Source organism: Acinonyx jubatus, chromosome A1 (genome assembly GCF_027475565.1).
Source record: "Acinonyx jubatus isolate Ajub_Pintada_27869175 chromosome A1, VMU_Ajub_asm_v1.0, whole genome shotgun sequence".
In the NCBI taxonomy this organism is placed as follows: domain Eukaryota; kingdom Metazoa; phylum Chordata; class Mammalia; order Carnivora; family Felidae; genus Acinonyx; species Acinonyx jubatus.
This window is the reverse complement of record NC_069380.1, coordinates 123,731,684-123,755,000: the sequence shown is the minus strand read 5'-3', so window position 1 is coordinate 123,755,000 and position 23,317 is coordinate 123,731,684. Positions and strand designations below refer to the sequence as shown.

The 23,317-nt window shown below is 40.2% G+C and overlaps 1 protein-coding gene across 1 annotated transcript in view; it reads left to right on the top strand.

The window, feature by feature from the left end:
- Positions 1–23,317, top strand: part of MIER3 (MIER family member 3) — a 135,758-nt gene that overhangs the window by 56,158 nt on the left and 56,283 nt on the right. Inside the window, exons 3-4 of the mRNA XM_053223137.1 lie at positions 2,584–2,655; positions 6,549–6,786. The gene's annotated coding sequence lies outside the window, so the exon portion shown is untranslated. The remainder of the gene's footprint in view (positions 1–2,583; positions 2,656–6,548; positions 6,787–23,317) is intronic.

Sequence of the window (23,317 nt, the reverse complement as noted above, 5' to 3'; positions counted from 1 at the left end):
AGCTTTTGTTTTGACAGGAAACTTTCTTCTCATTCTTTACCATTTGCAAGATCCAGAACTGTAACGGTAGGAGTTTTATTTTAAGGTCAGAACATCTGTACTTTTCAAAAGACCTTCATTTTGAACCCAAGACTCTCAATGCCATGTTTTTCCTCCAGGTGCAACTGAATGGGTCACCTGTACAGTCTGGAGAGGTGAGCAAAGATGGTGTTAATGCACACAGGAAGTAGGAGGCTATGCACTCCAATAGGAAACATGTCCTATGAAATAGCAGGAGCCAGACTTCCTGGGAAGATGTTTGCTTGGCAAAGCGCTGTCCTATCACTGACCCTGCTTGATCACTTATAGGTGACTTTGGAATATTAATTTAGAATGATAGGGAAAGATACCAAATTTCACCTAAAGAAGTGTTTTAGTATGTATCAGAATTATCTGATTACTAGAAATATAGATTGCTAGGCACCACATTAGACTTGCAGAGTAGGAGTATTTAATATTTAGGTAAATGTGTGTACATGTGTGTGCATGTGTATGTGGGTTGGAGGTAGGGAGTTTGGTCATATTTAAATTAGTAAAATGACTTTAATAAGGGCATAAAAGGTGGGGCGCCTGGGTGGCTCAGTCAGTTAAGCATCTGACTTCTGCTCAGGTCATGATCTCATGGTTGGTGAGTTCAAGTCCTGCATCAGGCTGTGTGTTGACAGCTCAGAGCCTGGAGCCTGCTTCGGATTCTGCGTCTCCCTCTCTCTGCCCCTCCCCCATTCACGCTTTGTCTCTATCTCTCTCAAAAATAAACACACATTAAGAAACTAAGGGCATAACAGGTAAATCGAAAGTAACTAATGATCAATATTAGTAAATTATGCCAATAATTGCTAAACAATTGCTGAATTTTAAGTAGCGTTTTTCCATTATTAAGTTAAACTTTTTATTTTGAGATAATTTGAGATTTAAATGCAATTGTAAGAAATATTGCAGAGCGATTCCATAATCCTTTTACCTCTTATCCCTAATGGTAAAGTCTTACAAAACTATGGAACAGTATCACAACCAGGACATGGACATTGATAGAATCAAGATACAAAACAAAATATTTCCATTACCACATATCTCACAATGCTTTTTTGTAATCAAACTTACTTCCTACCACTTACCCTGTTCCTTGACTCCTACCTATCACTGTTTTCCATTTCTCTAATTTGTCATTCAAAAATGTTGGATAAATGGAAACATATATTCTGTAACCTTTTGGATTTTTTTTCCACTCATCATAATTCCCTGGAAATGCATCCAAGTTGTGTGCATCAGTAGTTTGTTTCCTTTTTTTGTTGAGTAGTGTTACATGATATGGGTGTAACATCATTTGTTTAACTATTTACTCTTTGAAGGACATCTGAAATGTTTCCATTGTGGGGCTATTATGAATAAAACTACTGTAAACATTAGTGTACACATTTTGTGTGAACATAATTTTTTATTTCTCTGGTATAAATACCCAGGGGTGCAACTGATGGGTAGTATAGTAATTGTTTCATTTTTAAAGAAACTGCCAGACTCTTTTCCAGAGTGGTTGTACCATTCTACATTTTCCACCATCATTGCATGAGTGATTGGATTTCTCCACATCCTTGGCAGCATTTGGTACCGTCGGTGTTTTGGATTTTAGCCGTGCATGGTGGTATTTCTTTGTGGTTTTAATTTGAAATCCTCTAGTTGCTAATGACGTTGAATATCTTTTCATGTGCTTTTTTTTTTCCATCTGTGTGTCTTCCTCAGGGAAATGTCTCTTTTTGTCTTTTGCTTATTTTTTAATTGCATTGTTTGTTTTTCACTATTGAGTTTTGAGATTTTCTTATGTATTCTAGATACTATTCATTTGTCAGGTTTGCAAATATTTTATCATACCCTACAGAACCTGGGAACTGTGCAAATAAAACCAGTCTAGTGTTTTTCTAGTTACATTAAGATCAAGAACTTGTTTCATGTAAAAGCGTCCATTCCTGTGATATCTACCTGCCCACCACAGCTCTGGTGACTAGAGAGACCCGAGTGCCCCTAGAGGCCATGTCTGGTAGTGCCAGCAGCTCTCAGGCCTGGCAAAGGTTTAAGCTCAGGTGGCCCTGAGGAAGTTCTGTTCCTGAAAGCTTTGCAAGTTGGAATCGGGGACAGCTGCAGTGGTTGACCCATTCCTATTTGGAGATGTGTTTCCAAGGGCAGAGCAGAAGAGTGTTGGAAACCAGAACAGTCAACAGATTAGCCTGGCAGGTGATAATAGGATTGATAGCTCCACACGGAAGAATCCAGATACAGAGTTAAAAAACATAAACTGAGAAAGAAGAAAGGCTGTGAAAATGGGGCTGTATTCATCTGGGTGCAGTAGAGAGAGCTTTGAAGAATCACTTCTTAAGAATTTATGATAATCACATCAGCCATTATCTCTAACTTACAAAATAGTAACAGGTACTGTATAAGTGCTTTCTACATGCCAAGAATTGTATAGTGCATTATATACACATTATTGCTAATCTTTGTGTAACAGGTAAAATATCATGAGCATATTAAACCAATGTATTTTTGTCCTAGATAATCTGTGGGGCTAACTCACTTTATGGATCCCATCTCTAGAGCCCCTCCTGAGGTATTTAGAACAAAGAGGTGAGTGTCATAGTACAAAGCAGATACTACTTCCATCAAATGGTTAGGCCATGCCTAACCAGGGTTATGAGTTTGAGTCCCACATTGGCCATGGAGCCCACCTAAAAACAAATAAAGTAAATAAAATAAAATAAAATAAAATAAAATAAAATAAAATAAAATTAAATAAAATAAAATTAAATTAAATTAAAAAGTAAAGTAAAATAAAATAAAATAAAATAAAATATTTAAGAAAAGAGAAAGATAGAGAGTTTTTTTCTCTTTGCTCCTTAAGGCTGACCCTTGGGCTAGGGTTGCAAACATCCAGTCAGTGTTAGAAATATCCAGAGATCCAAAGAATATCAGGCTTGGTGACTTCCTTCCCTAGGTGCTTTCTTGGGCTGGGAATCTTTCCTCATGCCTGGGAAAGATTGTGGGTGAGGAAGGGTGATTGGAAGAAGCTGTGGCTCCCTGGGAAGAGCACCAAGGAGTAAGCCCACCTGTACTCTCCTCCCTCCTTCTGATGGCCTTCCAGGGCTACTCTCTGGCCAAGTAACAACTGGAAGTCAGTAAGCAAAGGAGCCACAAAAGTAGTCCATAGTAGTCAGCCTTGGGACAAAGAGTAGGGTGGAGGAGAATTTAAATAGAAGGGACAAATGGAGGACAGGGGGAACACCTGCTTACCTTTATCATCTCTCTCTCTCTCTAGCTCCCCTATTTCCAACACACGCACACGCACACACACGTACACATGTATGCACTATAACCCAGCAGCTCTAACAGTTTTCCCCTGTGGATCATTGTCACTGTGCTGTGGAGCTTTGCATATGCAGTTCCTGCCTAAATCATCTTTTCCTTCACCTACCATCATCCTTCCAGTTTCAGTTTAGACATCATTTCCTCTGGGAAGCCCTTACTGGTCTCCAAGCCTAGGCTGGATACCCCTCCTCTGTGTTCCCACAATAATCATGGTTAACATATTTAAATTTATACAGTGGCAGACACTGCTCTAAGTAAATCTTAACATGTGTTAATGCATTTATTCTTTGAAGACTTATCAGAAATATACTATTATATATATTCAATTTACATTCAAGAAAACCAAGGCACACCACAGCTTGCTGATCAAGGTCATACAAGTAATGAGTATGGGGCCTACATTTGAGTTCAGGCAGACAGGAACTGGAGCCCATGAACTTAGCCACTGTGCTAAGCTGCTTTCAGTTCACAACTGTATTTATCCCTAGACCATTCACAGTGCCTAGTACTTAGAAGGTACTCAGTAAATACTAGCAGATTTAATTAGTTAGTTAGTTAATTAATCTATGTAGGACAGGAGTCATAAGTCATTTTTTTAGAACATCTGGGTGAGAAGGATTTGTTACCTAGCTTTTGCTTTGTCCCTAGGAAAAGCTTAAGTGAGGTTGTGTTTTAATGCCCAAGATCTGGCTAAGAACTTCTGATACACCAGAATTTATTATCCTAGTTGCTCTTGGGGGAGTTCATGTGTCCATATGATGGAGGATCTTACAGTATGATTTCTGCAAAAACCATTAATGGTATCCACTTCAGCAATTATATTTATCATTTCCCACCTGGGGATTCAAGCCCTAGCCTTTGCTCACATGGATGTGCAGTAACTTATGGATCTGCTGCTGTGTCTGACGCCACGGTTTCTGCAAAAACCATTAGTGGTGTCTGCCTCAGCAATGAGGTACAGGAATTGGCTCATGGAAGAAATCAAAGAAAAGAGGAAGGTAGCTGTGTGGATGAGCTGTGGGAAGATGGTCTAATATACAGGAAGGAAACAGCTCTAAGGGGGAAACAGATCAGATTCAATTAGATGAAGTGTTAAACTGAGATCTTGCAAAAGTGAAGAGAATAAAAAACTAGAATTTTAGGGTATACTTCCAAAATGACAGGCACCATGCTTTACATAGATGATCTATTTAGCAATTCAGAGGGATATTTTTCGGTTTACAAATGAGAAGACTGGAGGTCTAAGAGTTTAAGTGTTTGTCAAGGTTGTTCAGAAATAGGCCATGGTGAAATCCAAAGCCTGTGCTCTTTCTACTGCTCATAACCTCAAGGTACCTCAGCTTGAGAGCTCCAGTGTGCCAAGTCCTGGAGATGTACCATTGAAGAAGGCACATTCACAGCCTCAAGGATCACATTAATCTTGTGAAACATGCAATGGTAGGATGTGATGGGAGTGCAAGGGCGTCAACTCATCTTGGTGGAAGTGGAAAGAGACACTGACCTTAAGGAAGGTTTAAGAAGGAAGTGAATTCAAATGGAGCCTTGAGACACCAGGGATTAGCAAGGAAAGGAAGTAGGCAGTATATTCCAGGAAGAAGTTAGAGCTGAAACAAGTGCCTAGAGATCTCCCAGAACTCCAAATAGATCAGCAGGAAGCAGGATGATGACAAGAGTTAAGGCAGGACTGATAAACAAGGGTTCAAATGTGTAGGGCCTTGTGTAATATGTAAAGGATTCTGGACTTTATCTGGTAGGTCATGAGGAGACAATAGAGTGACATCACCAAATATGGAAGGATCACCTTGCTGTCATGTAATGAATGAATTAGAGGGGTCAAGAATGTGGGCAAGAATGATAGCTTAAACTAACATAGTGACACCAGGAAAGAGAGGGATATTCAGCAAATATCAAGAAGGCAGAGTCAACAGGACTTGGTGAGTAAGAGACAGTGAGGAATAAGGGAAAGAAGGATCAATTAGGATGCCATGGCTTTTGGTTTGGACCACTGAAAGGTATTGGCATTCACTGAAGTAGGGAAATCAGGAAAAGGAGCACACTTGGGGCAGATTATATTGACTTTAATTTGGGACATCCAAATGCAAAGACCTGTTGCTTATATGGGTATGGACCTCAAGGTGGAGATCTACCCCGAATAGAGCAATTCAAGCCATCAACATGAAGATCTTTGTTTCCAAACTTGGCTAGGAATCAGATTTGCCTATGACGCTTTTTGCAAATAACATGTCTAACTTCATCTAAGCCTGACTAAATCAAAATTCTCAGGCGGCAGAATCTACATACATATGTTTTTAAAGAGCTCCATCAGGATTCTGATGCTCTGCCAAGGTTGAAATTTACTGATATTGATGATAGCTATGAAAGTGCGGTGCTCAGACTTCCTTCAGGTGAACCTGGTCTGAGAAGCACACTTGATTGACAGACCCAGCTGACCACCTCTCCCCCAACCTTTGAATCCTGCACTGTGTTCACACCAAAGCCACACTTCCCAGCTAGCCATAGGACTACTTAAAAGGCAACTTTGGCTCCAGGATTCCCTGTGCGCCTGACTGAAACTGTTTTAGAACTCGATGGCAGTCTGAGACTCTTCCTACTGATTTTCCTTTACCCTCTTCTTTCATAGGTGAGTTGTTGAAATGATATCATGATCTAAATTCTTTTCCCAGCTTACTTCTGCTGCCTCTCCTTTATCCTTCACAGATATTTCTCCCAATAAATCTCTTGCATATCTAATCACATCTTGGTGGATGCTTCTTGGAAAACTTGAACTGACACAGTGTGGATGATACTTTAGGCATAGAAATAGCAGTGATCATCCAGTGTAGAAGAGAAAAGGTCCAAAACAGAGCTCTGAGGGTCATCTACATTCACAGGTTGGACAGAGGAAGAGGTGACTACAGAAAGAGGTTAATAACTGGGTGCCTGGGTGGCTCAGTTGATTAAGCATCCAACTTCAGCTCAGGTCCTGAGCTTGAAATCCCTGGGTTCAAGCCCCACATCAGGTTCTGCTGTCAGCTTGGAGCCTGGAGCCTGCTTCAGATTCTGTGTCTCCCCCCCTCTCTCTGCCCCTCCCCAGCTTGTGCTCTGTCTCTCTCTCAAAAATAAACATTAAAAAAAGTTTGTTTTTTTTTTTTAAGAGAGAGACTGAAAAAAAGTGGCCAAGGAAGCAGAAAGGAAACAGAGACCATGACTTTACAGAAGCCCAGGGAAGAGATCTTCAAAAGAATGACATGGTTAATATGGCCAAATGCTACAGAGCTCTAATACAGACTTGCAAGAGTCCCCTGGATTTGGCAATATGGATTGGAATCTCAGTGAGAGCCACTTCAGTGGAGTGAAAAGCCAAGATTGCAGCAGCCAAGGAATAAATGACAGGTGAAGAAGAGGAGATAGTGAGCAGATACCTTTTTGAAGGACGAGAGAGCCTGAATGGATGTGGAGTTGAGAATGGGTGTATTTTTTAAGATGGGAAATATTAGGGCCTGTTTAAACGCTTTCAGGAGAGCGGTAGTGTGAGGGTACGAGTGAAGATACAATATTGAGAGATGGTAGAACCAAATGAGATCAGATTACAAGTAGAGAGAATAGATTTGGATAAAAGGCAGGACATCTTTCCCATTTTGGCAATGGAGAAAAGGAGAAAGAGGTACAGACAAAAGTAAATTTGTGCATTGAGTAGAACAAAGTTGAAGGTGTTTCCAAATGATGAATTCTATTTTCCTTAAGGTGAAGTCTCTTACAGAGAGTGAGAAGTGCTGGGATATAGATTAAGAAAAGGAGGGAGAAGTTTCAAATGATTTCTGTAGAGTGGGAGTAAAGCTACCCAGACAACAGAAGGATTGCCATACACCCACTGAGAACCTGTTTGGAGTACATGAATTCCGAGTGGCCTGACTATAAGTGTTTGTATAATTTTTTTTTTTTCCCATCATGGCTAACAGACTAGGTGTGGAGCACAAAGGCAAGTGGTTGTGTACTTCAGTCATGGAGTTTTCCTGGGCATGTGTGATGGAAGGATCAAAAAAGAAGGCAGTAGAGGAAACTGGATGGAGAATGGTAAAAGTGATTTGTGGGGTCTAGATTAGATAGAAAAGTAAATGCAGAGAGAATGAAGAAACAAGAGTCAAGAACAAACAGTGTGCATTCCAGAATGAGAAAACAAGATAGGACATTATTATCCAGGTAATGGCATATAGAGGTGGAATAATTTTAGGTGGTGGTGGGACCCAATGTATGTCAACTGAAATAGATGAAGGTGATGGTATTTAGAGTTGAATAAGTAAAGAAGCACTGGATGGGTCTTTCATATAGACATTGAAGGAACCATCGATGATGATAGACTGGGGGAAAGAGGGAGATGATAGATGAAAAGCCAAGGTTCACAGTGAATGATGGGACATTTGAGGAGGTCAACAAATAAGAGAGATGAGGAAGGGAAGACAGTAAAGCCAGGCTTTGGGCCTTCAAGGAAAAGAGGATTTTACTCAAGGATGGAAGAATAATGCCCTGAATGCATCATTGCTTAAGGAAGATGCTGTCAAGATAATCTTTTGACCTCAGAGTACATCAGGTATAGCAAACTAAGAAGCAACTCTTCAGACGGTGTCAAGGCAAGACGTTTTCTTTGGAAAGGTCTGGGTTTCAGGTTAGGCAAGATACTTAGGGAACACTTGGTGATGTTGAAAATCCTGTGGAATTTATGCATAAGTAGTTTCCCAAGAGTACAATGGGAAGAGGAACAGTAGTGGTTGAGGCAAGAGAAAGGAAGGACAAAATAGTATGAGGAAGAGTCTAGGAGAGAAGAGATGACAAAAAAGGTGACATGGAAGTGAACCATGTTGTACTAAAAGTAGGGCATCTGGAAGACTTAGTTTCCACAGTGGCTTTATGTATAGGAGGGACTTAGTTTTCTGTACAAAGTCAGGCATGGCCCTGGTTGATTATAGTTCCAAGAGGAATCTAGTTTAGATGAGCCCATGAGCAATAACAGTACCATAGTTTCATTTTAAGACAGTAAGAATCATGAGACTATGCAATAAACAACAGCTTTTAGGGGAAAAATAAGGAAAGAATATATTTACTACCCAACCTGATTTCAGAAACATTACAGTATAAAACATACATGCCTTAGAGTTAAGAAAATATGAAAGCTGGTTCTGTATAACTTCTTCATGTTTTTGGTTAGTGGAGGTGAGGGACACAGTCTTCGATGGAACATACTTTATTTCTTAATTAAGTAAATGAGGAAGGTGTTGAGAGATGGCCATTCAAAGAAAATAAGAGGAGAGGAGATGAAAGGTCTTCATGATGTTATCAAGAATTTCCAATCACTGATTATTCTAGTTTGGGCTGGTCTTTGTAACTGCAATATTGGTTTATACAAAAACTTGGTATCTCCTCCTAAGGGATTCTAAAACATTGAGGGTTTTCAGTTCTTTGAAATGGGTTTCCTGGCTGAAGCCAAAATCTTGATAATTTCTCAAATTCTCTATCAAAGTGACTATTCTGTCATATTTCTTCTATAATTCTTGTTTTTCTCGTCACCCAGCCAGTTGAGGATGAAGTTGTTTTGTTTGTTTGTTTGTTTGTTTTTAAATAAGGCTTCATTTACTCTTTCTCTGAAACTTGCTTCTTTAAATCCTAACGTAAAAAATTAACCTAAAAAATTTTCCTGTTTTTCTCTGCTTTGATATTTACATATCAAAATGAGCATAATGCTGGAGTGATTTGTATGCTCTAAGAGGCAAAACCAAACCCCTACTTGGTGTAATTTACTCAAATGCCAGATTCTCCTGAGGAAACTGGGCTCTCTTTATAACTTGATTCAAATAACTACTCTGATTCTCAATAGCTTTTATGAAATTACCATGTAGAGCCTAAATTGATGCAGCTGAATTAAATAAATATCAGAGCTTAACATTCTTAATCGCAAACCTTCAATTTAACCAACCATTTATTATAATCAAAAAGCAATCAATATGTTGATTGTGGTGACATGCAAAATGGAGATAGAATTATTAGTAATTACCCTATATTTGTAGTTCAGTGTGATGGAGAAATAACTGGAAAGAAATTTTGAAGCACACTATAGTTAAAGGACTGGTTGCTATGTTTTGGAGCAGCATGCTATATTGATTGTAGTCTTTAAATAAATTGAATAACATAGGTTGCTGTCAAACATGTGAATTATTCATGAAGCAGAGTTTGGGAACATTAAAGCAGATACTGTTTATGAATATTCAAATGTGTTAATGTATAAACGACTGACCCAGCATTCTTGCATAAAGAAAAGATCTCACAAGCAACGTGGAAATCTATTAGGCAAACTCACTGTCTTGGGTCACTCATTTGAAACATAGCCTGCTTATGTGAGAGATGGGGAATGAAGCCTGAACTCCTAATCAGAGAGGAACACTTGGTGACATTAAGTTTTTTGCAGGTTCCAGGAACCTCGGAATTGCTATGATCACATTTATGATGTGACTCTTGGATCCCGTCCTATTAATATTTGGACCTATATAGCAACATATCTTTGGTTTGCTTTTTCAGTCCTATTTATGAAAGGATGTAAGGAAATTACAGAGCATTCCATTTTTGAGAAGTCCTTAATGAGGAGTTTCTTTTCTCTGAATAAGTCTTCACAGTGCTCCATAAACTATATGTTTTATTTTTCTATTTTTAATGTTTTTTATTTATTTTTGAGAAAGAGAGCGTGCAAGTGGAGGTGGGGCAGAGTGAGATGGGGACAGAGGATCTGAAGCAGGCTCCGAGCTGTCGCTGACAGCAGAGAGGAGGATGGGGGGCTCAGACTCACAAAATGTGAGATCATGACCTGAGCTGAAGTCGGGCATTCAACCGACTAAGCCACCCAGGCACCCTTATGCTATATGTTTTAATATTTATGAGGTCTCATTAGGAACAAAATCCTTATTTCCTAAAAACTCTGGAAATCATTGAGTCTTGGGAATATATATTTTAGTAAACGATAAAATAGAGAATTTGTCTGGTATTATCAGACTATGCAGGGTCTCATAGGAAGGCAGTGGTTTGTGGCCAGTTAGGGTGACCAACTGACACAGGTTGCTTGGGACTCAGGGGGTTCCCAGCACGTGGGACCTTCAATTTGAAAACATGGTGCATTCTCAGGAAAACCAGGATGAATTGGTCACCCTGCCAACCATACCAGTTTGACCAGAGGAATCTCCTGGGATGTGGAACTTACAGTGTTAATACCAGGAAAACTCTTGGACTGTTGGCTCCTCTACCCAAACTACAAAGTGAGATGGACAGATTTGGGGTGGGACAGTTGATAAAATTTCTAAAAGATGAATTTACAAAATTAAAAGCTAACCTTTTAATTTACAAAAGAGTAACAAATTTCCCTATGAGTAGAATTTTATGTATATCATCTAGGATACCCTATCCCATCAACCACATGGCTGAATTTTTCAATAGAATATTTCAAATGTATGAATCAGAGCTAAAGAAGGGAGATTCTGGAGTATGAATTTCTGAATGTTACTGCATATTAGAATCACCATAGGAGCTTTGTAAGAATATGAATCCTTGAATTGTACTACTAGAGGTGTTAGGGGTTGGATGGAGCTTGGTAACTGGAATTTTATAAGCTCACAGAAAACACCACCCAAGTTTAGGAACAACTGAATGGGGAAATATTTCATTCAGGCTAAGGTGGGACCTGATGAATTATTCCTGTCCTGCCATAGGATACACCTCTTGGGTAACCATGATTTTCATGTCCCATGTGATGCAGTGAGCTCACTGCCTCTCAGCTTCTGGTGTCAGAAACCATTGGTTCACTTTTGACTCCAGTGCTTAGAAACTGAAAACTTAAAGCAGATCCCTGCTTTAAGGTCCCTGCACTCCCTGACCATCTGTTTCCTCATCTGTTGGAATGCTACAACAACAGAAGCTATTTCATAGAGTTGTTATAGAATTAAATGGTACAATATGTGTGAAATATTTATAAGCATGAGAGCCACAGGGTTCAATGAATATAATTTAATGTCTCTCCCTGAATAGTGATGACTAAACTGCCAAATTCTTCCTCTTTTCTAGCTCTTTTACTGGATTTTCTGAAGATCATTTTTTATTCACACACTTATTCTTCAGATAGAGTGCTTCACTTTGTTAGCTTTCATCTTAAATATTTGACTACCCTGGGGCACCTGGTTGGCTCAGCCAGTTAAGCATCTGACTTTTGATTGCGGCTCAGGACACGATCTCACGGTTTGTGAGATCAAGCGCTAACAGTGCAGAACCTGCTTAGGATTCTCTCTCTCCCTGTCTCTCTGCCCCTCCCTTGCTTGTGCACGCACACACACACACACACATACACACTCAAAATAAACAAACAAACAAATAAATAAAATTTAAAAATATTGGGCTAAATTAATGTTTGTGCCACATTTTCAGCTCTGTTGGTACAATCATGTTTCTGAAAGGTTGGACTCAAGTCAGCCCAATTTGTTCTGGGTGCTATCAGATCCTCAGTCATTTACATGTAGCCAATCCAGATTTCTGTCAGAGATCGCATGAAACATTCCATTCTGGTATTGTGATCATGAGTTTGGGGTTGAAAAAAATAAGTCCCAGAATATAGGGCATAGGTGAGAATGCCCTCCTTTTTAAAGTCCATCTAATCTCCTGTTCATTGCTCAAATAGGTGAGATTTTGATATATTTCATGAATTTGAGTTGGCTTCAGCTATGTTAATTTTCATTTCCTCATTTTCTACTTCTTGGAAGGATGCCTCACCCTCACCTCCATGTACCAAGAAGAGTGATCATGTGGAAGTCATGCCCATCTTGGTTATGGTAGTGTGGCTGCAATGGGCTAGTTGATGACCAAATAATTTCTTTTCCTTCCAGTCACATAGCTACATGTTTCTCAGTCTTCCTCGCAGTTAGACACGGCAATATGACTGAATTCTGGACAATGGATTTGGGTGATATTATGTGTTATATCTGGTACTGGCTAAGAAAACCTTCTGTGTAACCCTACAAATTCTCTCTTCCCTTCCCTGCCGATCTAATGCAAAGGGTCTAGTGAAGCCAACAGGTTAAAAGAACCTTGGTTCCTGGGTCACTGATCAGAGAAGAACTGCTTAAGGGAGCTGCATAGGAACAGCTGCATTGTACCATCGCATTTATAAAAACTAACCTCTCATTGGATTTAGTCACTGAGATGTTGGGTTTATCTGTTTCATCCTCTTAGCCCATCCTGACTTTTTAAGTAGGAAGGAGGCCTTGCAGGTATCTAAGACAAACATCTGGCAAATAACATTTTGGCCTCTAACATTGTTATTCTTTTCTATAAAAGTGTTTTTAAAAATAAAGTTATGTAAGTCTTTACATATTTATTGTAGAAAACTTAGAAAGAAGGAAGAAAGTTAAGATAACCCATAATTATAACCCATAATATAATCCATATATAATAATACCATATATTCTTCTGGACTATTTTCTCTGTATATGAAATTTTTTTTCTAAAAATAAACTCATCTGTCTTTTTTTTAAGTTTATTTATTTATTTATTTTGAAAGAGAGAGAGTGGGGCAGGGGCAGAAAGAGAGGGAGAGAGAATCCCAAGCAGGCTTCGCACTGTCATTGCAGAGCTCAATGTGGGGCTCAGTCCCATGAACTGTGGGATCATGACCTGAGCCGAAATCAAGAGTCGGTTGCTTAATCAACTGAGCCACGAGGAAAAAAAATCATCATTTTTATGGCAGTACCATGATCTATTTAGTGACCCGTTATTAAGCATTAGAATTGTTCTCAATTTTTTCTTATGCACAAATCCTGCTGGGGCACCTCTCCCTGCCTCTGTCTCTCCCTCTGTCCCTCACCCCTGCTTGCTCACTCTCTAAAAGAAGGAAGGAAGGAAGGAAGGAAGGAAGGAAGGAAGGAAGGAAGGAAGGAAGGAAGGAAAGAAAGAAAGAAAGAAAGAAAGGTCTTGCTATGAATATCTTTGTGCATTAATCTTTGCTCGTATCTTTATTTCCTTAAGATAAACTCATTAAAGTGGAATTGCTAATATAACATTTCATTCCACACCCAGTACAGAGTTGCTTGATTTCATTGGCCTTGACTAAACCACAGCTATATTTTAATGTCATAGATTATAAGTGTGACCAAGGGAGAGCTTGCCAACTATAATTGTTGTATCATGACCAATTGAAGAAGAAAATGTCTCGTTATTTAGAATTATAATTAATCTCTCACCCTAAAATAGTTTTAGCAAGTTTATTACAACTGAAATTCCTATTAAGATGAGAAGTGAGCCTCTCCTGGGGTAAACAGGTTTCTTGCCATTCTTCCATATTTTTTTATGTTGAGATCTGCCTGGAAGGATGCAGTTAAATACTCAGACACATATTAACCTAAGTGCTGCATTTAACATTTTGTGGAAATCACTCTGGTCAAGAAACTTTTTATTTTCACATTTGCTAAGGACTTACTTGCCTTCGAAAAACTTCCTTGGGGCACCTGGGTGGCTCAGTTGGTTAAGCGTCTGGCTCTTGATTTCAGCTCAGGTCATGATCTCATAGTTCATGAGATTGAGCCCTGTGTTGGGTTCCACACTGAGCCTGAAGGCTGCTTGGGATTTTCTCTCTCTTCCTCTGTCTCTGCCCCTCCCCTGCTCACACACACACACACACACACACTCTCAAAATAGATAAACATTTAAAAAAACAAAAAACTTCCTTAAAATCTTATTATTTTAACTATTAACGCCAGAGTTGTGAAAATATGAGTGATAATTTTACCTTAGGATGAAACTTGTTGTATATATTGCAAGTTTTGCCGTCTGAAGGTTTTTAAACCTTATGTGACTGGTGGATTTCACAAATCAGTTTTCTCAGGGAAAACAAGGCAGTAGAATGCATGTTTTAATTTCAGAAAGGTGTCCCTGGTGACTTCTCTGGTCTCAATGACATTGTGCAATGGTGCAGGCCACACACAGTTGCAAAGACTATTATCTTTCATCAGTGGATGACTTTGTGTAGCACTGTCAAATGATCCTCTTTGGAGGCTAAGTGACCTCACTCTTAATGCCCTTTAACAGCTGGTTTCAAAGATGAAGAACAGTGCAAGTGGTTGAGGGCACAGATAACATAGATTGTGGGCTCAATTGTTGGCATACACAAGAGATATTTTTGGAAATATAGTGGCCATAAACATTTTTAATCAGGATCAAACACACATTTTAAAAATATTTCATATGGCAGCACTTGATTTTGGTTTAAACCATTTGGGTGGATGGATAGAATCCAAAGACATATCATGGAACTTCATGGAGCCCAGTTTCATAAAGTGCTCCTACTATCAAAAGGCATTTGCTTGATAAATTTGCGGGCTCTCCAAATCAGTGTTTCCTTCTAGCTGCTCAATCACCAAAGAAGAGTCTAAGAAGATGATTGTGCCTCATCATTTTCTTCGCTAAGTGGTATCTTAGTGGCCCCATGGAAAGTGTCACTCCCGGTGGTATGTTTGTTTAAAATAACATCCTGCTCTCTGGCAACCTAAAACCAAGTAGATTTATGCATAGGCTCTTGGAGTATGAAGTATTGGAAAGAATTTCACCTGCAAGGAGAGGCTCTGATTTTTATTTTGGCCTTTGCCCAGTGAAAAAAGAAGTAGCTGTTTCAATGTTGAATGATTTATTGGCTCTCGACCTTAGAAATAAGTAGTCTTTCCTCTCAAATTGATAGCCATGTTCTTGATACCGCTATTGCTTCAGGAAAAGATGTTTTAATGGTGGTAAGGAATTTCATAATAGAGATCATAGGTCTTGAAATGGAATCTCATCTAAATCATTCCCAATCAATGAACATCTCTTCCAGAATCTTTGAGGCACCAAATTGGCATTTGACACTGATTCCTTTTCTCCTGCTAAAGGAAATACTTCCCTGGTAAATGATGCCCATCTGCTGTAATTTGTAGGCTTAGGCTTGGAGGACAGGCTTAGTTGGCAGTAGGTCTTTTCAGAATATGGAGGGCAGGAACCTAAAGATAGGACAGATCCATGGCCCTACATTTGATGTGTGATCCTTGCATGTCTCTTTATCCCTCTCAATCACACCATCTGACCAGTCCTCTCAAACTGTTGCTTTGCCTTTTGCAGAAAAGTTATGTTTGTTGATTAACTTACATTTTTATACTCACTACTCTGAATACTCTTCGAATTTTAGTAGCCATGCTAAGCCATTATTTAAATGTGTGATATTGGACAAATCACGTCACCACTCTGGACCTTATTTCTGTCATTAAGGTGTTTGACTGAGTTAGAAGGTCTCTTCAAACTCCAAATTCTAGGGACACCTGGGTGACTTGGTCGGTCGAACATCTGACTCTTGATCTCGGCTCAGGTCATGATCTTGCCGCTGTTCATGAGATAGAGCCCTGAGTCGGGCTCTGCACTGACAGCACGGAGCCTGCTTGGGAATCTCTCTCTCACTCTCCCCCCCCCCCCCCCCACATGCTCTCTCTCTCAAAATAAACAAATAAATTTTAAAAAACCCTCTAAATTCTATGGTTAAAAAAACAACTAAATTAAGTTATTCATCCATTTTTTCAAGAACTACATACTGAGCCACATTAAATGGTAGACCTTGTATTGGGTGCAAACAACTTCACATCTAATTCCTTGCTGTCTATCTAGTAGCTGATATCTCAGGCAGGGAGTACCAGAATCGGGGCTAGGACTCTTGGGGCATGTGAAGTTTGACAAGCTCCCCAGGTGATCCTGGTACTCACTCCGTCTATCAGTTGAGAACTCAATATTCAATCTGAAAAGGTCAGCCACAATAGGCCATTAGAATACATTGTTCCCCAATAGATTGGCTAGATAAAATCGAGCTGGAGGTCATCTCATTCTGTATAGCTAACAGTTTCACCATCCACTGTATGGCACACGTGTACAGTATCATTGTGGCCAATGCTGGGTAGCTGATCTTTCAGAGGCATGGAATTTCACTTGAATTAATACATTAGTTATATCCTCTGTGATTCTGTTTCTCTCGCATTGTCAGAGAGTTAACATAAGGGATTCTTGGAGAAAGGACTGGTTGAGTGGTGAGTCCTTTGACTTGGGCCCCTCTGTTCCACACCTGGTGGTTGGATGGGGGAAGGGGAGCATTGAACATGACAGCTGTCCACTATGAGGGTGCACCTGCCACACATGTCTGTAGCCATCCTAGGGGTGAGGGTTTCGGAGGCACTTTGGTGCTTGTGAATCTCCTGTAGTTTGTCACCAATCCCTCTGGAAGGGCCTGAGCAGCCCTCTGCTTACTGATTACACCCATCAACTCATTGAACTCTTCTCCCTTCACACACACACACAAATCTGTGTAATGATAGTTGTTCATTGCCATTTTCTTATCATCATCATTCATTCATTTATCAGTCCATTGATTCTTTGGTTCATTCACTGATTTATTCATTCGACCATTCATTTATTCATTTCTCTGTAGATCAGCATTGAAAAAATACACAGGGTGTATACACAGGGGGACTCAATCCTACCACAAAATGCTTCAGAGCACACCTGCATTCTCTTTACACAACTTCCTTTTCAGTGTTCTTCCAACTTAAACCTCACTTAGAGCTGATTCCCATCCCTCCCTCTGTTTGTCTCATCCTTTCTCCGTGGAGACATCTCTAGTGGGTTTTGTTCAAGGAGATTGCTCATAAGTTTAGGAGGTCAGGGCTGGCTGTGTACAAAGAGCTCCATGGGCTAGTGCAAGTGCAAGGTGGCACCAGGGAGCAAAAGAAGTCGACTAACAATCAATTGCAAAAAATACTATAAACATTTAAAATCTCAATCAAAGAGTTTCTCAAGTTTTCCTTTCTCTCTCTAATAATAGCTCTGTGGTATAACCTGTAAATCTACTCTGGGGCAGCATATGGGAAGGGAATGTTCTGGAGCCCAGAAACTCCAGTGCTCCTGTAACTGTGCTCACAATGGGGCAAGAGAAACAATCAAAGATCCCACAGCCTCCTGACAGTTGTTAACCCCTTGTCTCTTTTTGTCCAGTCCGGAGCCTGGTTTCTTCATTTTTATCTCCCCACAGAGCAGTCTCTCTACTCCAGCTGATCCATAACCGATCCACAGAGATCCTTAGGCAGTATCTACTTGATTCCTGAATTCTCCATCTACTTTCACAGTATTTCTTTTAGTATTTTTTTAAATGTTTATTTATTTTTGATGGAGTCGGGGCGGGGGAGAGGGAGAGAGAGAGAGAGGGAGAATGAACGGGGGAGGGGCAGAGAGAGAGGGAGACACAGATTCCAAAGCAGGCTCCAGGCTCTGAGCTGTCATCACAGAGCCCGATGCAGGGCTCCAACTCATGAACCGTGAGATCATGACCTGAGCCGGTCAGACTCTCAACCTATTGAGCCACCCAGGCGCCCTTCACAGGCTCCATTTTTTGAATCTGGGCTTCTGTATTTGAACCTGTTGTTGATAACTTGGTTGATACCCCATCCATTAGAACAGGAGCCTTCCTCAGCTATGCCAGTCCAGCTCCCAAGGATCAGAATCACAGACAGCCCCAGTAATGACAGACTGCTGGCTTGGTGTCCTGAACTTCTAAGTGTGCTCCACTTTGAGTGCCCCATTCCTGTACTTCACATACCCGTTGGGCTTCTCTTCCAGCTCAACTGCCTGCTCAGGCTGTCTGTAGTTGCAGCTGCTTGGTTCTCTCTTCCTCCCTTGTGTTTGACCCCTTGGGACGAACCCAGATGTATCCAAGGCCTCTCCCCTTCCATCCATCCGTGAGGATTGCCAAGGCTGGCTGAATCCCACAGAGTGACACAGGCGACAGTCATGCGTGAACTAAAGGTTATGGCATTTGCTGTTCTGTAGATCCATGCCACAAAAAGAATAGCCAAAACTTGAATGAGCAGAGAAATTTCAGGACCACATGCAAAACTTCTCTGTGAAATGTCTCCAAGCAAAGAAAAGATGACTAGTTGTGTACTTCTGTGATTTTCTAATTTAACATTCTGGAATGTGATCATAAAAATGTCCTTAGCAGGGTGCCTGGGTGGCTCAGTTGGTTGAGGGTCTGACTTTTCTGCTCAGGTCATGATCTCACGGTTTGTGGAATCAAGCCCTGTGTCAGTCTCTGCACTGACAATGTGGAGCCTGCTTGGGATTCTCTCTCTCTCTCTCTCTCTCTCTCTCTCTCTCTCTCTCCCCTCTCTGCCCCTCCCCCATCTCAAAATAAATAAACATTTTTTAAAAATGTCCTTAGAGGGTGCCTGGGTAACTCAGTTGGTTAAGCATTGGCTTAATTGATTTTGGCTCGGGTCATAATCTCACAGTTCGTGAGATCAAGCCCCATGTCAGACTTTGTGCTGATAGCATGGAACTGCTTGGGTTTCTCTCTCTCTTCTCTCTCTGCCCCTCCCTGCACTCTTACTCGTTTTCTCTCTCTTTCTCAAAATAAATAAATAAACATTTAAAAAAGTCCTTAACATGTGTGCTGTGCAGCTTCCTTTTATGCCAACCCATTTGAAATGTGTTTATTTTGTGTTACTTTACCAAAATCATTTTCATATGTCTTTAAATAACCTGCTTAGGAGCAGGGCATCCTAGTGGAAAGAATACTGGGCTGTGTTCTAGTCCAGTCTCTTTGGAACATTATAGATATTTGTATTTTGTTGTGTTTTGTTTTTATTGAAGTATAACTGAAATACAATATCTTATTAGTTTCAGATGTACATCATGGTGATTCTATATTTTTATACATTATGAGATGAGTTACTAGTTACTGTCTGTCACCATGCAAAGTTATGACAATATTATTGACTATATTCCCTATGCTGTATGTAATATCAACCAGACTTGATTATTTTATAGCTGGAAGTTTGTACCTCTTAATGTCCTTTACCTATTTCACCCACTCAACCCCTCCTTCTCTGGTAACTGACAGTTTGTTTCCTGTGTCTATGAGTCTGTTTCTGTTTTGTTTGTTTATTCATTTGATTTGCTTTCAGACTCAACATATGAGTGAAATCATATGGTATTTGTCTTTCTCTGTCTGACTTATTTTACTTAGCATTAACACTCTCTGGCTCCATCCATGTTGTTCCAAATGGCAAGATTTCATTCTTTTTTTATGGCTGGGTATTTTCCATTGTATATAAATACCACATCTTCTTTGTCTATTCATCTATCGATGGACACTTAAGTTGTGTAAGTGGTCTGAACTAATTTTCTGGGAAAGGGGTCTGTGCTCCCTTTGAAGTCTTGGAGCCTGGCTCTGTGGGTGTGCTCTCACTTATATCGAAAGGGTTTCACTCATGTAGTCAGTTTGCATGAATGTGCTAACACATATTTATTGAATATTTACTATGGGCCATGAAGTGTGTTAGATGCTAGAGGTACAACTGTGAATAAACACCTGTATGGTTCCTGTTCTCTTGAAGCATGCAGTTTAGTGAAGGGTTCTCCATGTGGGCACTATTGACATTTTGTCATGGGAACTGTCCTGTGCATTGTAGTATGTTTATCAGCATATGTGGCCTCTGCCCACTAGATACCAGTACCAACTCTCCAACTGAGACATCCCCAGATGCTTCCAGCACATTGCATTGCCAGATTTTTTTTTAGGGGAGAGAGGAAAGAGGGAGGGACAGATTATCCAGGGATGAGACCAATGGTCTAGTATTATTAATGATGAACAATTACTGGGCACTTACTAGGTGTCAGGTGCAGTGTTCAGCACAACTAGCCAAAAGGTAGATAATGGTGAAAATTGGTGAGTAGACCCTACTAAAACAACTCACCAGATTCTACAAGACTGTCCACTTATTTCCTCCATGACCAATAAGGAGGAATTCCAAGGACACATGAATATTTATTCCTAAGGACTCTGGTTCACCCGTGTGCTTCTGCCCTGGCATGTTGACGCATATGTTTAAAAAGAAATGTCTTTGTTCTCAAACCTGTTTGTGCCTATCATACTTGTTACAGTTGTGCGATTTGATTAAAAAGCACATAAATTTGGGGTGCCTGGGTGGCTCAGTCAGTTGGGCATCTGACTTCGGCTCTCAGGTCATGATCTCACGGTTTGTGAGTTTAAGCCCCACATCAGGCTCTAGGCTCTCTGTGCAGGGCCTGCTTCAGATCCTCTGTCTCCCTCTCTGTGTTCCTCCCTTGCTCACGCTCCCTAACTCAAAAAGAAAGAAAGAAAGAAAGAAGGAAAGAAAGAAAGAAAGAAAGAAAGAAAGAAAGAAAGAAAGAAAGAGGGAGGGAGGGAGGGAGGGAGGAAGGGAGGGAGGAAGAAAGAAAGAAAAAGAAAGAAAGAAAGAAAGAAAGAAAGAAAGAAAGAAAGAAAGAAAAAGAAAAAATAGCACATAAACTGATTAAATCTTAGTGTGAAGAGTTTTTCTGAAGAAAACTAAATGGAATGTTTTGGAATGATATGATTAAAAAAACCATTCTGTTTAATTAAATATGAATAAGAACAATTCTAATAAGATAGAAAAAACCTGTAAAAATCTAGAAGACATAGTTTTTGCTTTTACTTTAAAGAGTCCCAAACTGGAAATTGTTGTCCATGTATTATGGGTGTGGATCAGGTAAGAAAAAAAGATGTGAAGAATAGTTAGCCAAAGAAAGGTCTATGCACTACATAAGGACATATAAATAAAGGTTTATTTGTATGTTTTAAGTTAAAAAAAATGTTTGGCAAATATATGGCATTTTATGATGTTCCATTTTTAGTTGACCAATTGCCTCATACTGACTTACTTCCGATGGGTGTGATTCTCTTATATTACTACCATTTCGGAGATGAAAAATTAAAAGTTAGAGAGATAACTTGCCTGTGTGACATGTAAACACCCTTCCCCGCCATACTCTCGATTACATTAAAATGAAGGATTTGTGTTTAATGAAGAATGTTGTGGATAAAGTTACTAGATGATAAACTGGGAGATTTTGCAATGTCTGAAACCAGCAATGGTTCACTATTCAGGATATACAGATAATTTCTGAAACCAAAAAGATAAAGAAAGCAATCTCAATGTAAAAATGGGCAAAGAGTGTAATGGATAATTTACAGAAGAGGAATCTCTGAAGACTAATAAGCATTTGAAGACATGATTGATAATTTTAGTGATCAGAGAAATTTAAAACAAAGATGAATGGGGCGGCTGCATGGCTCAGTCCTTTGAGTGTCCAACGCTTTTTTTTTTTAACATTTATTTATTTTTGAGAGAGAGAGAGAAAGAGAGAAAGTGGGGTAGGGGCAGAGAGAGGAGACACAGAATCTGAAGCAAGCTGCAGGCTCTCAGCTGACAGCACAGAGCCAGATGTGGGGCTCGAACTATGAGATAATGACCTGAGCTGAAGTCCGAAGCTTAACCAACTGAGCCACCCTGGTGCCCCAAGTTTCTGACTCGATTTCTGCTCAGGTCATGATCCCAGGGTCCTGGGATGGAGCCCATGTTGGGCTGCGCACTGAGCGTGGAACTTGCTTAAGATTCTCTCTCTCTCTCTCTCTCTCTGCCCCTCTCCCCTGCTCATGTGCATGCTCTCTCTCTCAAATAAAATAATCAACCAAGCAATCAATAAATAAATAAAACAAAGACATCACTGTGTGCATTAGATGGGCAGACATTAGCTGGAATATACCCCAAGGAGGCGGGGGTGAGAAGCTATTGGAGCCCTAGGTGCTGCTGGTGAGAACAGAGATGGGGCAGCAGCCCCTTCTGGGGGCAACCTGGCCCCACCAAGTGACCCCAAAAGTTTCCTCCTAGATGTACATCCTTGAGAAATCTTTACACAACTTTATCAAGGAACATGAACAAGGATGCTCAATATAGCATTATGGATTAGCCTGGGTCATCTGAAAAACAGACACCAAGATGTGAATTAAATGTCCAAAGATATTAGTAGAGGAGGTACCTGTGAAAGAAAATTGGGAGGACTGGGATAACCTTCATTCCATGATGCAAGTCTGGTCCTGAATGAAGAAGAGAGGGAAAAAATGTTGGTGGAAGTGTCCTCAATTGCCTTGTGATCTAAGGAATGTTTTTCAAGTCCACCTGGGTGTCCTCCAGGAAAAATCAGCTATGAGAGGACTCTCATGTTACCCAGAAATGGGTCTGTCTTAGTGTTTCTGCTCCCTCCTGGGAGCAGCCCACAGGAAGTGTGACCTTAGGTGAAGCACAGAGATAGATTTCAGAGCACAGCAGCTGGGGCCTTCGGTCACTTACACTCGCTGGGGCTAGAGGCCTGTGAGGAGCATTCTCACAGATGGCACACAGTATTGGGGGTAGCAGGGAGAGGAAACTGCATACATGTCCATTATGGGGACAGTAAATACATAATATGTACTGGACACACATCAGTGAGCAGTTAAAAGCAAAGAATTGGAGGTATACCTAACAGCATGGATGAATCTAAAAAACAATGTGTAGAGTGAATATTTGTATGAATACATGCATACAAAACAGTAACACTCAATATACAAGTGTATACATACAACCCAAAAGATGTTCAGGGCACCTGGGTGACTCAGTCAGTTAAGCAACTGACTCTTAATTTTGGCTCAGGTCATGATCTTGGGGTTCTTGAGATCTAGTCCTGTGTTGGGCTTTGCACTGTCAGTGGAGTCTTCTTGGGATTCTCTTTCTCATTCATGCTCATGCTCTCTCTCTCTCTCTCTCTCAAAATAAACTTAAAAAAAAAGATGTTCATCATGCCCATTAGAATGGTTGCTTTGGTAGGTTATGGAAGTAAAAAGGAATTAACATAAAGGAACATACAAAAAAAGGCCTTACATGGAATCAGTGAAGATAAAGTGTCTCTAACTGAGCATGAGTAGCTCAGGTTCCTGACTCTGAAGACCTAAATAAACATATTAATA